Genomic DNA, 14,834 nt, shown 5'->3' with positions numbered 1-14,834 from the left:
AAAAAATAATAATAATAAAGTGGTGGGAAAACCAGACCATCTGACCTGCTTCTTGAGAAATCTATATCCAGGTCAAGAAGCAACAGGATACGGGATAACAGGCTGCTTCCAAATCAGGAAATTGTGCCACGACTTCATATTGTCACTCCTCTTAATTAACCTCTATGCAGTATAAAACTTGTGGAATGCTAAGCTGGATGATGCACAAGCTTGAATTAATACTGCTGGGAGAAATACAAATAAACTCTGTGAAGCAGATGACATCACCTTTATGGCAGAAAGTGAAGAGTAACTAAAGAGCCTTTTAATGAAAATAAAAGAGGGGAGTGAAATATTTGGCTTAAAAACTCAACTTTCAGAGAACTAACATCATGATATCCAATCTAATCAATGCTCAGCAAAGGGAGAAACAATGGAAAGAGCAAAAGATACTATTTTGGGGACTGTAAAATTACTTCTGATGTTGACTGCACCACGAAATTAAAAGATGTACTCCTTGGAAGAAAGCTATGACCAAACTAGACAGCATTTTGGAAAGCAGAAACATTGCTTTGCAAGTTCCACATAGGCAAAGCTATGGTCTTTCCAGCAGTCATGTATGGGTGTGAGACTTGGACTCTAAATATAGCTGAGGGAAGAAGTCTTGATGCTTTTCAACTAGTTTTGCTGAAGACTCTAAGTGTCACTTGGAGTTAAAGAGGCTAAAGGAAATCCATCCTGAATATCCATTGGAAGGACTGATTTTGAAGGTGAAGCTCCAATAATTTGGCCACCTGATGAGAATAACTGACTCATTTGAAAAGACCTTGATGATTGGAAACATTGACAACTGAAGCAGAAGAGGACAACAGAGGATGAGATGGTAGGAAGGAATCACTGACTCGATGGACGTGACTTTGTGTATGCTCCGGGAATTGGTGATGGACAGGGAAGCGTGGGGTGCTGCAGTCCATGGTGTTGCAAAGTGCTGAACATGATCCAGAGACTGAACTGAACTAAAATCAAATGTAGAATCACCTACATTTTTACATGCGAATATTGTGATGCTGATTTTACTACTTGATACTTGGCTTTTTTTTTTTTTTTTTCATTCATGGAAATATGGAAGCTCTTTTCCTTAGGTGAAATGTGGAATTCTCTACACCTCATGTATGAAAATCCAGTTAGTAATTCTCTGCCATTAAATGAGGAAATATGTATATTTCACATATGAAAATCTTGTCACTCTCTTTCTGAAGATAAGGAGAGCCAGTGTGAAATTTCAATTTTCTCTATTGCACAAATGAAAATCTGGACACCACTGTTATATCATAAATTAGAGAATCTTTTCATTTCCCAAACATATAGCAAAAGAAAGAGTTTCTTCCATGAAATATGTGATGTCCTGTATTTACTGTATTAAAAGCTAGGTGCTAATTTTCCATCTTGGATGTTGGACTTCTCTATATTTCGTATTTTTGATCAGAATGGATATTTTACTATTAAAAAAACTGGAAATCTCTATATTTCATATGATGCACTGGTTCTTCAGCTACAGAAACACCTATGTTCCCAGTTTTCCTGTTTCCCTGTGCCTTGAACATTTGTGTGTGTCTACACGTATGAGTTTGTGAGCTGTGTTTTTCTGTTTTACCTGTGTGGATATGTGTATTTCCACAGCTGATGAAGAAATGAAGGTGACAGATCACAAGATATCCAGCAAGCAGAAGGATCTTTGATCATTTCCAAGACAAACCATTCAATAGTGTAGTAATCCAAGTCTGTGTGCTGACAAGTTATGCTGAAGTAGCTGAAGTGGAACAGTTCTATGAAGACTTACAAGACAGTCTAGAATGAACACCCCAAAAAAGATGTCCTTTTCATCATAGAGGAATGGAATGCAAATGTAGAAAGTCAAGAGATACCTGAGTAACAGACAAACTTGTCATTCGAGTACCAAAGGAATCTAGTCAAAGGTTTACAGAGCTCTGCCAAGAGAGCACACAGCTTATAGTAAGCACTCTGGTCGACAACACAAGAGAAGACTCTACAGATGGAATCATCAGATGTCCAATACTGAAATCAGGTTGATTCTTTTCTTTGCAGCCGAAGATGGAGAAGCTATACATAGTCAGCAAAAACAGGACTGAGAGCTAACTGAGGCTCAGATCATGAACTCCTTATTGCCAAATTCAGACTTAAATTTAAAAAGGAGGGAAAATTACTACACTCTTCAGATATGATCTAAATCAAATCCTTTAGGATTAAACATGAAAGTGACAAAGAGTTGCAAGGGATTAGATCTGATAGAACGTGTGCCTGAGGAAATACAGACAGAAGTTTGTGGCTCTGTAGAAGAAGTAGTGACCAAGCCATCCTCAAGAAAAAGAAATACAAAAAGGCGTAATGGTTTTCTAAAGATGCCTTACAAATAAATGAGAAGAATAGAAGCTGAAAGCAAAGGAGAAAAGGAAAGATATACCCATTTTAGGGCAGAGTTCCAAAGTATAGGAAGGAAAGATAAGAAAGGCTTCCTCAGTGATCAAAGTGAAGAAATAGAGGAAAATAATAGAATGGGCAAGACCAGAGATCACTTCAAGAAAATTAGACATACCAAAGGAATATTTCATGCAAAGATGGTCGAAATAATGTACAGAATTTTCATGGACGTAATGGAACCAGAAGATACTAAGAAGAGGTGGCAATAATACACTGAAGAACTATACAAAAAAGGGTGTTCATTAACCAGATAACCAAGATGTTTTGATCACTCACCTAGAGCCAGACATCTTAGAATGTGAAGTCAAGCAGTCCTTATGGAGCATCCATATGAAGAAAGCTACTGGAATTGATGGAATTCTAGTTGAGTTATTTAACAGCTATGTAAGTGCTTCACTCAATATGCCAGCAAATTTGGAAAACTCACCAATGGACACAGGCCTTTAAAAGTTCATTCCTATGCCATAGAAAGATAATGCCACAGACTGTGCATGCAAACATACACTTGCCCTCATCTCAAACGGAAGCAAAGTAATATTCAAAATTCTACAAGCCAGGCTTCAACAGTACATGAACCATGAAATTCCAGATGTTCAAGCTGGATTTCGTAAAGGCAGAGGAACCAGAAATTAAATATCCATCATCTGTGGGATCATCAAAATAACAAGAGAGCTACAGGAACAAGCAAACAAACAAAAATCTACTTCTACTTCATGTTTATATCAAAGGTTTTGACTGTGTGGATCACAAGACACTATGGAAAACTCATAATGTGATAGGAATACCAGATCACTTGACCTGCCTCCTAGGAAATCTGTATGCAACTCAAGAAGAAACTGTTACAACTGGATGTAAAGCAATGAACTGCTTTCAAATAAGGAAAGGATTATGACAAGGCTGCAATTTGTCACCCTGCTAATTTAAATTATATGTAATGTCCACTTCAGTCGCTCAGAAGTGTCCAACTCTTTGTGACCCCATGAACCGCAGAACGCCAGACCTGCTTGTCCATTACCAACTCCTTGAGTCAACCCAAACTCTTGTCCATTGAATCGGTGATACTATCCAACCATCTCATCCTCTGTCATCCCTTTCTCTTCCTACCCTCATTCTTTCGCAGCGTGAGGATCGTTTCCTTTGTGTCAGTTGTTCGCATCAGCTAGCCAAAGTATTGGAGTTTCAATTTCAACAACAGTCATTCCAATGAACATCCACGACTCATCTCCTTTAGGATTGGCTGGTTTCATATCCTTGCAGACCAATGGACACTCAGGAGTCTTCTCCAACACCACAGTTCAAAAGCATCAATTCTTGGCACTCTTTATAGTCCAAATAAGACATCCATACTTGACTACTGCAAAAACCAATTGGGTTGAATAAACAGAGCTTTTTTCGCAAAATCAGGTCTCTGCTTTTTAATATGCTATCTAGGATGGTCAAAACTTTCCTTCCAAGGAGTAAGTATTTTTATATTCATGGCTACAATCAACATCGACAGTGATTTTGGAGCCCTACCCCCTCAAAAGAAAAAAATATTGGCAGACACTCTTTCCACTCTTTCCCCATTTGTTTGCCAGAAGTGATGGGACTGGAGGCCATAATCTGAGTTTTTAAAAGTTGAACTTTAAGACAACGTGTTCACTCTCCTCATTACGTTAATCAAGAAACTCTTTAATTTTTCTTTACTTTCTGCCATATGTGTGGTGTCACCTGTATATCTGAGTTGATTGATATTTCTCCCAGCAATCTTGATTCTAACTGTGCTTCTTTCAGCCCAGCCCTTCTCATGTACTCTGCAAATAAGTTAAATAAACAGGGTGACAGTACAGCCTTGATATGCTCATTTTCCTATTTGGAACCACAATGTTGTTTCATATCCAGTACTAACTATCCATTCCTCAGTTGCAAGTTACTCAAGAGGCAAGTCCAGTGGTCTGGTATTCTGATCTCTTTCAGAATTTTCCATAGTTCTTTGAGATCCACACAGTCAAGGGTTTTTGCATGGTGAATAAAGCAGAAAGAGATGTTTTTCTGGAACTCTTTTCCTTTTTCGATGATCCAGCAGATGTTGGCTGTTTGATCTCTGGTTCCTCTACCTTTTCTAAAACCACCTTGAACATCTGGAAGTTCAGAGTTCACCCATTTTTGAATCCTGGCTTGGAAAATATTGAACATTATTGACTAGCAAGCATGTGAGATGAGTGCAATTGTGCGGTAGGTTTGAGCATTCTTTGGCATTGATTTTCTTTGGGATTGTAATGAAAGCTGACCTTTTCCAGTCCTTTGGTCTCTGCTGAGTTTTCCACGTTTGCTGACATATTGAGTGCAGCACTTTCATAGCATCATCTTTTGGAATTTGAAATACCTCAACTGAAATTCTGTCACTTCCACGGGCTTTGTTCAAAGTGATATTTCCTAAGGCCCACTTGAGTTCCCATTCCAGAATGTCTGGCCCTAGAGGAGGGTAAGTGATCACAGTATCGTGATTATATAGGTGGTAAAAATTTTTTTTGTATACTTCTTCTGAGTATTTGTTGCACCTCTTCTTAATAACTTCTGCTTCTTTAGGTCCATTCCATTTCTGTTCTTTATTGAGCCATTCTTTACATTGAAATATTCCCTTGATATCTCAAATTTTCTTGAAGGGGCTCTAGTCTTTCCCATTCTATTGTTCCCATCTATTTATTTGCGTTGATCACTCAGGAAGGCTTTCTTAACTCTCCTTGCTATTCTTTTCAACTCTGCATTCAAATGGATAAATCTTTTTTTTTTTTTTTTCTTCTTTGCTTTTGGCTTCACTTTTTCTCACAGATCTTTGTATGGTCTTCTCAGACAGCCTTTTTCTTGTTTGTTTGTTTGTTTTTCATTTTCTTGGGGATTGTCTTCGTTCCTGTCTCCTGTACAATGTCACCAGCCTCCGTCCATACTTCATATGTTGTGTAAAACATGCTAAATGCCAGGCTTTAAGAAGCACAAGCATGAATAAAGATTGCTTCAAGAAATATCAACAGCCTCAAATACTCGATGAAGTCACTCTTATGGTGGAAGATGAAGTAGATATACAGAACCTCTTGATGACAATGAAAGAGGAGAGCGAAAATTATGAGTTAAAATTCAACATTCAGAAAACTAATATCATGACATATGGTCCCATCCATGCTTAAAATATGGATGGAGAAACAATGGAAATACTGTTAGAGTTTATTTGGGGGATTCCAAAATAATTGCAGATTGTAACTGCAGCCATAAAATTAAAAGGCACTTGGTACTTGGATTAATAACTATGAACTACCTAGACAACATATTGAAAAGCAGAGACATTGCTTTGCCAGGGAAGGTCCACCTGGTCAAAGTAATGGTCTCTCCTGCAGTAATGTACAGATGTGAGATTTAGAGTGTAAAGACAGCTGAGCATGGAAGTATTGATGCCTTTGAAATGTGGCATTGGTGAAGAACCTTGAGAGTCTCTAGGACGTCAAGGAGGCTGAAGGAAATCAGTCCTGAATATACATTGGAAGCACAGATGCTGACACACAAACTCCAATATTCCCGACCCCTGATGCAAAGAACTGACTCATTGGAAAAGATCCTGATGCTGGGAAACATTGAAGGCAATAAGAGAAGAGGATGACAGAGGATAACATGGTTAGATGGCATCACCGACAGGACAGATATGAGTTTCAGTAATCTCTGGGAGTTGGTGATGGACAGTTAAGCATGACAAGCTGCAGTTCATGGGGTAGCAAGAGTTGAACATGACTGAGAGACTGGACTGAATTGAACTCAAATGGAGAATTACCTACATTTTTACGTGCAAATATGGCGATGCTTGTTTTACTCCATGACATATTGAATGTTTTTCTTCATTTTAAGAAAATTTGGAATTTTTTTTTTTTTTTTTAATGTGAAATGTGGACTAGTCTACACCTCATACATGAATCTGCGTGGTGACTCTCTACCATCAAGGGTGAAGTTCTGGAAATTTCACATATGGAAATCTTATCATTGCTTTTTGAAGACATGGAAAACCAGTATGAAATTGGAATTATCTCTATTGCACAAGTGAAAATATGGGTACCGCTGTTTCTTCATGAAGTAAAGAGTTTGTTGTATTTCTGAAAACATATACCAAAATAAAGAATTGATTCCATGAAGTGGGAAATGACTTGTATTTACTGTATCAAAATCTGGGGGGAGTCTCCATCATGGAAATTGGACTTCTCTACACTTCATATTTGAGTTCAGAATGGATATTTTCCTATAAGAAATATGGAAATCTCTATATTTCATATGAGGCACTGGTTATTCAGCTGCAGAAACACCTATGTTCCCTGTTTGCCTATGGTTCAATGTGCCTTGCACATGTGTGTGTGTGTAGCCACGTAGGCTTGTTCCACATGTCTGTGTGTTTTTCTCTGTGGATTTGCATCGAATCACAGCTGACCCAGAGATGAAATTACAGACCACGAGATATGGAGCAAGCAGTAGGAGGCACCAGGCATCCACAAACTGGGAGAGACTGGCCCATGCATCTCTGAGACAGGGAATGAGGAAAGGATGACCAATGACAACTTAGGACTGTGAATTCACAAATCTGGATTTACATCAAGAGACATGAAGAAGCTCACAGTTTCTGCTGTGGTGATGTGTGTTTGTACCAAGAAGAGAATGTGGAACGCTTAAAGATTAATCCAGTATAACTCTAGTGGTGTGGGGCTTTTAAAACGTAGCCTGTGGACCCCTCAGTCTGTGGGAAGTAGGCTGGCCTGCAGAAACAGTGGACATGGCTATAACTGGAAATAAGAGTGTGAAGAGGTGAAGGTCCTTCAGAAAAGAGTAGAAATTGAAAGGAGGAGGAACAGAAAGAAAACCTATTGCACTAGAGAATTTTTCCAAATTAGGGGAAGGCCCTGGGAGAGTGTTGCCTCGGATCAGCCAATCAGGTAACACACTCTCTCTTTACGAGTGACCAACAATAGCATCATGTGAGACAAATGACATGAAAAGGTAGGATCCTTCATTTTGAAACCACACGCATCCTAGAAAACACAGGGTGACCTTAGCTTTGTCCAGGCACTTCAAGTCTATCTAACAGCTCAGAAAGGTGAAGAAAGTGCAGACGTGGGATGGAGGCATTTCCGCCTTTGGCAGTGTGTGCCCGTGAGGGAGTGAAGATGGGAAAGTAGAAGGGTGTGAACCCAACTTTCCTTGTGAGAACTCCAAAATTACAGCTTGCTTCTGAAGGACCATTGACACGAGAATGTTGGGTCCCACCGAAAACAGCAACAACAACAGATGTCCAAGGTCAAAGGAAAAGCCCCAATAAGACTGTAGCAGTGGTGAATTTGCATTTAGAATCAATAAATACAAGCGATATCTAAAGTGCTCAATAAAACATTTTGTGCACCTATACCCAGTGACTGCACAGAGAGAGAGTCAGAACTGCATTTGAGTGATTGAGTGTCTCCTGCAGAGGCATGGGTCAGCAATGGCCTGACAGGGAAGAGAGGCTCCAGCTGCTACACGCCTGGGTCATGCAGTTTGTGACATAATCTCTCTCAGAGGAGGTCATCTTTCAATCTAACATAAAGCCGCCTAGTACACAATCCACAAGTTGCAGGATAATGATTCCAAAGAAAGTTTCAAACATTTAAGGATACTCTAGGACGCCTACAGTTTTATCAACCCAGGGATCTGGCCAAGGGACTGGAAACCACAGGGAATTTGACTCTGGAGGCCAGTGGAATTTGATTATACAGCTTCTACAGGAGTGAAACAGACTGTTGGAGGGCACATTCAAAACCTTGTGTGCATGAGGAGTCAAGAATAAGGAGCAATGTCCCCCAAAGACACTGAGCCAGACTTGCTTGTGAGTATCCAGGAGTCTCCGTCAGAAAGTGGGTTGCAGAGGGGTCTCAGGACCTGAATACAAGAGTGCTTGCTCAAATCCTTTTGAAGGATATGACTTTCATTTCCCATATGATAGTTTGGTCTCAGTTCAAACAACAAGGCCTGAACACAGCCACACCCATCAAGAGTAAATTGGATTAAAGTCTCACTGAATATGGCCCCATATATCAGAGTTGGACCAAGGCTCACTCACAGTCAGTTTCTTCCATCAGGAAGTTTTCATGAGCCTCTTATCTTTATCCATCAGAGCGCAGAGAGAATGAAAAGCACAATCACAGAAAACTAACCAAACTTCAAATAGATCACACCTTGTCTACCTCAATGAAACTATGAGACCTGCCGTGAAGGGCCACCCATGATAGATTGGACATAGTGGAGAATTTTGGCAAAATGTGGTCAACTGGAGAAGGGAATGGAAAACCACTTAAGTATCCTTGCTTTGAAAACCCCGTGAACGATATGAAAGGCCAAAAAGATAGGATACTGAAAGATGAACTCTCCAGGTTGGTAAGTGTCCCATATACTTCTGGAACTCAGTGAGGAAGTAACTCCAGAGAAAATGAAGAGATGGAGCCAAAGGAGAAACAACACCAAGTTTTGGATGTGAGTGGTGATAAAAGTAAAGTTTGATGCTGTAAAGAATGATATTTCATAGGAACCTAGAATGTGAGGTCCATGATGAAGGTAAAATTTACGTGGTCAAACAGGGAGATGACAAGTGTGAAGACCAAAGTTTCAGCAATCATTGAATTAAAATTAAATGGAATGGACAAATTTAATTCCGATGATCATTTTGTCTTCTAAGTTGGGCAAGAATCCCTAGAGGAGAAATGAAAGAAGCTGCCCTCATCAATAAAAACAGTGTGAATTTCAGTACTTGATTGCAATATTAAAATGAAACATCTCTGCTTGCTTTCAAGACTAACTATTCAGTAGCACGGCAATCCAAGTCTGCGTCAAGACCAGTAATGCTAAAGTAGAAGTTGAGCTGTAGGCCAGGGTGAAGCTGAGGTTGAGTAGGTCTGTGATTACCAGTAGGACATTCTAGGACTTACACACAAAAAATAAGATGCTATTTTCATCATATGGGACTGGAATGGAAAAGTAGGAAATTGAGAACTACCTAAAGAAACAGACATGTTTGGCCTTCGGGTGCAAAATAAACCAGGGCAAAATCTAAAACAGTTTTGCCAAGACAAGTTACTGTCATTGACTACACCCTCTTCCAACATGAGATGTGACTTCATACATGCACATCATCAGATGATCAATAAACAAATCAAACTGATAATATACTATGGAGCTGAGGATAGAGAATCTCTTTCAGTTCAGATCAGTTCAGTTCAGTCGCTGAGCCATGTCCAAGTCTTTGTGACCCCATGTACTGCAGCACAACAGGCCTCTCTGTCAATCACCAACTCCTAAGTTACTGAAACTCATGTCCATTGCATGGGGGATGCCATCCAACCATCTCATCTTCTATCGTCCCCTTCTCCTCCTGCCCCCAATCCCTCCCAGCATCAGGGTATTGTCTATTGAGTCAACTCTTCGCATGAGGTGACCAAAATATTAGAGTTTCAGCTTTAGCATCAGTCCTTTCAAAGGTCACACAACACTGATCTCCTTTAGAATCAGTCCTTTTGGACTGGTTGAATTTCCTTGCAATCCAAGGGACTCTCAAGAGTCTCTCCAAAACCACAGTTCAAAAGCATCAATTGTTTGGCACTCAACATTCTTCACCACCTAACTCTCAATTCATACATGACCAATGGAAAAACAATAGACTTGACTAGATGGACCTTTGCTGGCAGTCATGTCTTTGCTTTTTAATATAATATCAAGGTTAGTCATCACTTTCCTTATGAGGAGTCAATGACTTTTACTTACATGCCAACAATCACCATCTTCAGGGACTTTGGAGCCCCCCAAAAAAAGCCTGACACTGTTTCCACTCTTTCCCCATCTATTTCCATGAAGTGATGGGACCAGATATCATGATCTTAGTTTTCGAAAGTTGAGCTCTAAGACAACTTTGATACTCTCCTCTTTCACTTTCATCAAGAGACTTTTCAGTTCTTCTTCACCCTCTGCCATTTGGGTGGTGCCATCTGCATACTTCAGGTTATTGATATTATTCCCGGCAATTTTGATTCCAGCTTCTTCCAGCCCAGCATTTCTCATGATGTACTCTGCATAGAAATTAAATAAGCAGGGTGACAATAAAAAGCCTTGAAATACTCCTTTCCCTATTTGGAATCAGTCTGTTGTTTCATGTCCAGTTTTAACTGTTGATTCCTGACCTGCATATAGGTTTCTCAAAAGGTAGGTCAGGTGACCTGGTATCCCCATCTCTTTCAAAATTTTCCACAATTTATTGTGATCCACACAGACAAAGGCTGTGGCATAGTCAATAAAGCAGAAATAGATGTGTTTTCTGGAACTCTCTTGCTTTCTTGATGATTGAGCAGATGTTGGCAATGTGATCTCTGGTTCCTCTGTCTTTTCTAAAAGCAGCTTGAACATCTGGAAATTTACAGTTCATGTATTGCTGAAGTCTCTATACAGTCAGCCAAAATAACACTGGGAGTTGACTGTGGCTCAGACCAACAACACATATTGAAAAAAATTTGTACTTATATTGAAGAAAGTAGAGAAAACCCCTTCATCATTCAGGTATAACCTAAATAAAATATCTTTTGATTGCAATAGCAAATGTAAAATTGATTCCAGGAATTAGATCTGAAAGAGAACTTTGTACAGAAGTTTGTGATATTGTACAAAGTGAAGCAATGAAGAATATCCCCAACAGAAAGAAATGCAAAAGGCAAAATGGTTACCTGAAGAAGCCTTAAAAACAACTGAGGAAAAGGAAGCAAAAAGAGAGAGAAAGAGAGAGAGAAGTGGAAGGGAAAAAAGAACAGGAAATTTACACCCATCTGAATGCAGAGTTTTGAAGAATAACTATGGCTTATAAGAAAATCGTCCTTACTGATCTATGATAAGAAATAGAGGAAAACAATAGAATAAGAAAGACTAGAGATGGCCTCAAGAAAATTAAATATACCAGGGGAACATTTTATGCAATGAAGGGCACAATAAAGGATACACATATTAGGGAAAAAAGAGAAGCAGAAATATTAGAAGAGGTGGCAAAAACACAAAGAAAGTGTTCAACCCTGAAAAGCACGACGGTATCATCACTCAACTAGACCCAGATATCCTAGAATGCACAGTCAGGAAGGCTTTAACATTAAGAAACATTAGTGAGAACAAACCTTTTGGAGGTGATGGCTATCCAGTTGAGATATTTCAAATCCTAAAATATGATGCTGTGAAAGTGCTGCACTCAATATGAAGGTAAATTTGGAGAACTCAGCAGTGGCCACAAGACTGAAAATGATCACTTTCCATTGCATTCCCAAAGAAAGACAATGTCAGACTCTTTGAACTAACACACAATTGCATTCATCTCACATAAAGCAAAGAGTAATGCACGGAATTCTCCAGGAAGTTTTCAACAGTATGCAAAGAAAGAATTTCCAGAGGTTCAAGCTGCATTTAGAAAAGGCAGAGGAACCAGAGATCAAATTGCCCAAACCCGTTGTATGCTCAAAAAAGCAAGCAAGTTCCACAAAAACATCCACTGCTTTATTGACTATGTCAAAACCTTCAGCTTATGGAACAAAAAAAGTGTGGAAAATTCTTCAAGAGATGGGAATACCTGACACGCCTCCTGAGAAACTTCTATGCAGATAATGAAACAACAGTTATCATGGATGGGGAACAATGGACTGGTTCCAAGTTGGGCAAAGTAGCAACTCAAGGCTATGTATTGTCATCCTATATACTTATGTAGGTTGCGTCATGTGAAATGCCAAGCTGGATGAAGCACAAGCTGGCATCCAGTTTGCCAGGAGAAATAGAAACAAACACAGATATACGATGCCACCAACATTGCGGCAGAAAGTGAAGAGAAACTAAGAAATCTCTTAATGAAAGTGAAATTGGAGAGTGAAAATTTTGGTTTCAACCTGAACATTCAATGACTGAAGTTCCTGGCATCTGGTACCAACGCTTCATGGCAAAGAGACAGGGAAACAGTGGAAACCATGACAGGCTTTGCTTTCTTGGACTTCAAAATCACTGTAGATGGTGACTGCGGCCATAAAAGCTAGGAAAATATAGACAGCATTTTAAAAAGCAGACACATTACGTCCATCTAGTCAAAGCTATGGTTTTTCCAGTAGTCGTGTATGGATGTGAGGTTTGGACCTTAAAGCTGACTACCGAAGAACTGATATTTTGATCGATCATATTGGAAAAGACGATTGAGATTTACACTGCATCTTGTTCATGAGTATTCGGAGAGATGCTGAAGCTGAAACTGCAGTATTTTGGCCACTTGAGGTGATGAAAGACACTGTAAAACACTCTGATACTGGGAAAGACTGACGACAGAAGGAGAATTGGACGACAGAAATTAAGAAGGTTGGATGGCATCAACATTTTCCAAAGAACAGCAAGAGAGATATTGCATCACCACTTGACGGAGATGTATTTAAGCAAGCTCTGGGAGTTTTCAATGAACAGGTAAGCCTGGCATGCTTTGGTTGATGGGGTCATAAATTGTAGGATGAATGAGGGTCAGAAATAACTTGAACTGAATGATGGTGGGCTGTTTCCATCAAGGGATCCTAGGACAGTGATGTTCCTGAGAACAGTTCAGAGCCTTCAGCTTTTCAGTCTTAGGGCACAAGGAATAGCAGTCATCACAAAGATGTCCGGCTTCTTCAGCCAGAAATCCTGACATAAATTCCTTTCTTTCTCTGGTATCTCATCCTTGCCTGTAGATGGCAGAGAGGCAAAATATCTCTCTGAACTTGAGGGATGGTTCTGAAAGTCTCACTGAAGGACAATCTCTGATTTTTTTGTGGTAATCCTGAGTGAAATGTGCACCATGAGACTCTCTACCACAGCCTTATGAGGGAAAGAGAAAGAGAGCCTTGGCATTTAGCATGTTAGGGAGGCCTGGCCTGGAATCATGCCCTCTTGGAACATTTGGGAGAGGAATGCCACATTCTGAACAATAGAGCCATGATTTGTGGGCCCAGGGTAGGCAGGCTCTCCATGGTGTGATCTGTGTGGGGATTCTGTGTATGTGTGGGTAGAAGTAAACTGTGGTGTTGCCAAAAAAGGAAGCCACCTGACCGTTTGGATTTCACGTTCAGTGACTTGTTTCAGCAGAGGTGCTTTGGATCCATATGTACCTTCTTCATGATATTGCTTCAGACACAGTCCTGTCACATTCTCTTTGGCCTTTTGGAGGCCTCGATTTGGCCTTTCCCTGCTACAGGGAGATAACCAGAGCAGGAGGGGGAAGTGAAAACATCTCCAAACAGACTATTACACAATTAGGAGGCACAGGCACACTTCTCTCAGAAGGTCTTGGGCCTGAATAGGTACTGGGCCTGCCATAAGAGCATGTCATTGACAAACAATGATTTTGAGAGAGCTTTCTGAGATGAGGTGCTCAAAGTCAGTGCGATCCAAAGCCCCATGCTATTTCTGGTGTGGCTGCTGGAAGGAAAGTGTATGGAATAGAATCATGCCAATGTGACTGGCACTGTGAACCAGTCAATGTAATGGAGGAATACAGAATAGCACCACTCATTCAGTTGTCCACCACGAGCATTTCCAGCCAACCCAACTCTTTGCAGGTCAGTCCTCCTCATGAGCATATCCCAACATTTTGTAACCTTCCAGAATAAACAGTATAGATAGAAGAGGACACGAACTTGATTGACAAGGAAATGGAAGAAAACCACCAGAGAAAATGAGAGGTGCTTACCCAAGTCCATTATCCTGGACAAGCAAAGGTATGGTTCTGCATCTGTGAAAATTTCCTTTTAGCGTTGGGTGCATCTGTGTCTGTGTGTCCACTCACTGGCCCAAAACTGCATGCGAACTGCCAGAACTGGACAGGCTGGCAGATTGAAGCCAGGGAATCAAGCCCAAGGATATCAGAGTGGTGGGAAGAGAGCACTCAGGGCCTTTCAGGGAGATTCAAAGCAGCCAAGAAACAGAATGGGTCAGATTACAATGCAAAGAGATGGGGTATGCAGAACCCCTACAAAGAGCTTTCTGTCTTTCTCAAATGCAGCATTATTCTTTCAGCCACAGGATCAGGTACATCTTTCTTTTATGTAAGGTTTGGGAGTCTGATGGCTCTGTAGCATAAGTTGATGCTGCTTGCTGAGTAGAATTGCCCAAAAAAGGCAATGCCAAAGAAGCTCAAGCTACCACTCAGTTACGCTCAACTCACATATGAGTAAAGTAATGCTGAAAATTCTCCAACCAAACTTCAGCAATATGTGAATCATGGACTTCCAGATGTTTAAGCTGGCTTTAGAAAAGGCAGAGGAACTAGAGACCAGATTGCCAACATT

Source organism: Moschus berezovskii, chromosome Y (genome assembly GCF_049115385.1).
Source record: "Moschus berezovskii isolate FMDL1 chromosome Y, NW_MosBer_1.0, whole genome shotgun sequence".
Classification (NCBI taxonomy): Eukaryota; Metazoa; Chordata; class Mammalia; order Artiodactyla; family Moschidae; genus Moschus; species Moschus berezovskii.
The sequence above is the reverse complement of the archived record's forward strand: the minus strand, read 5'-3'. Positions refer to the sequence as shown.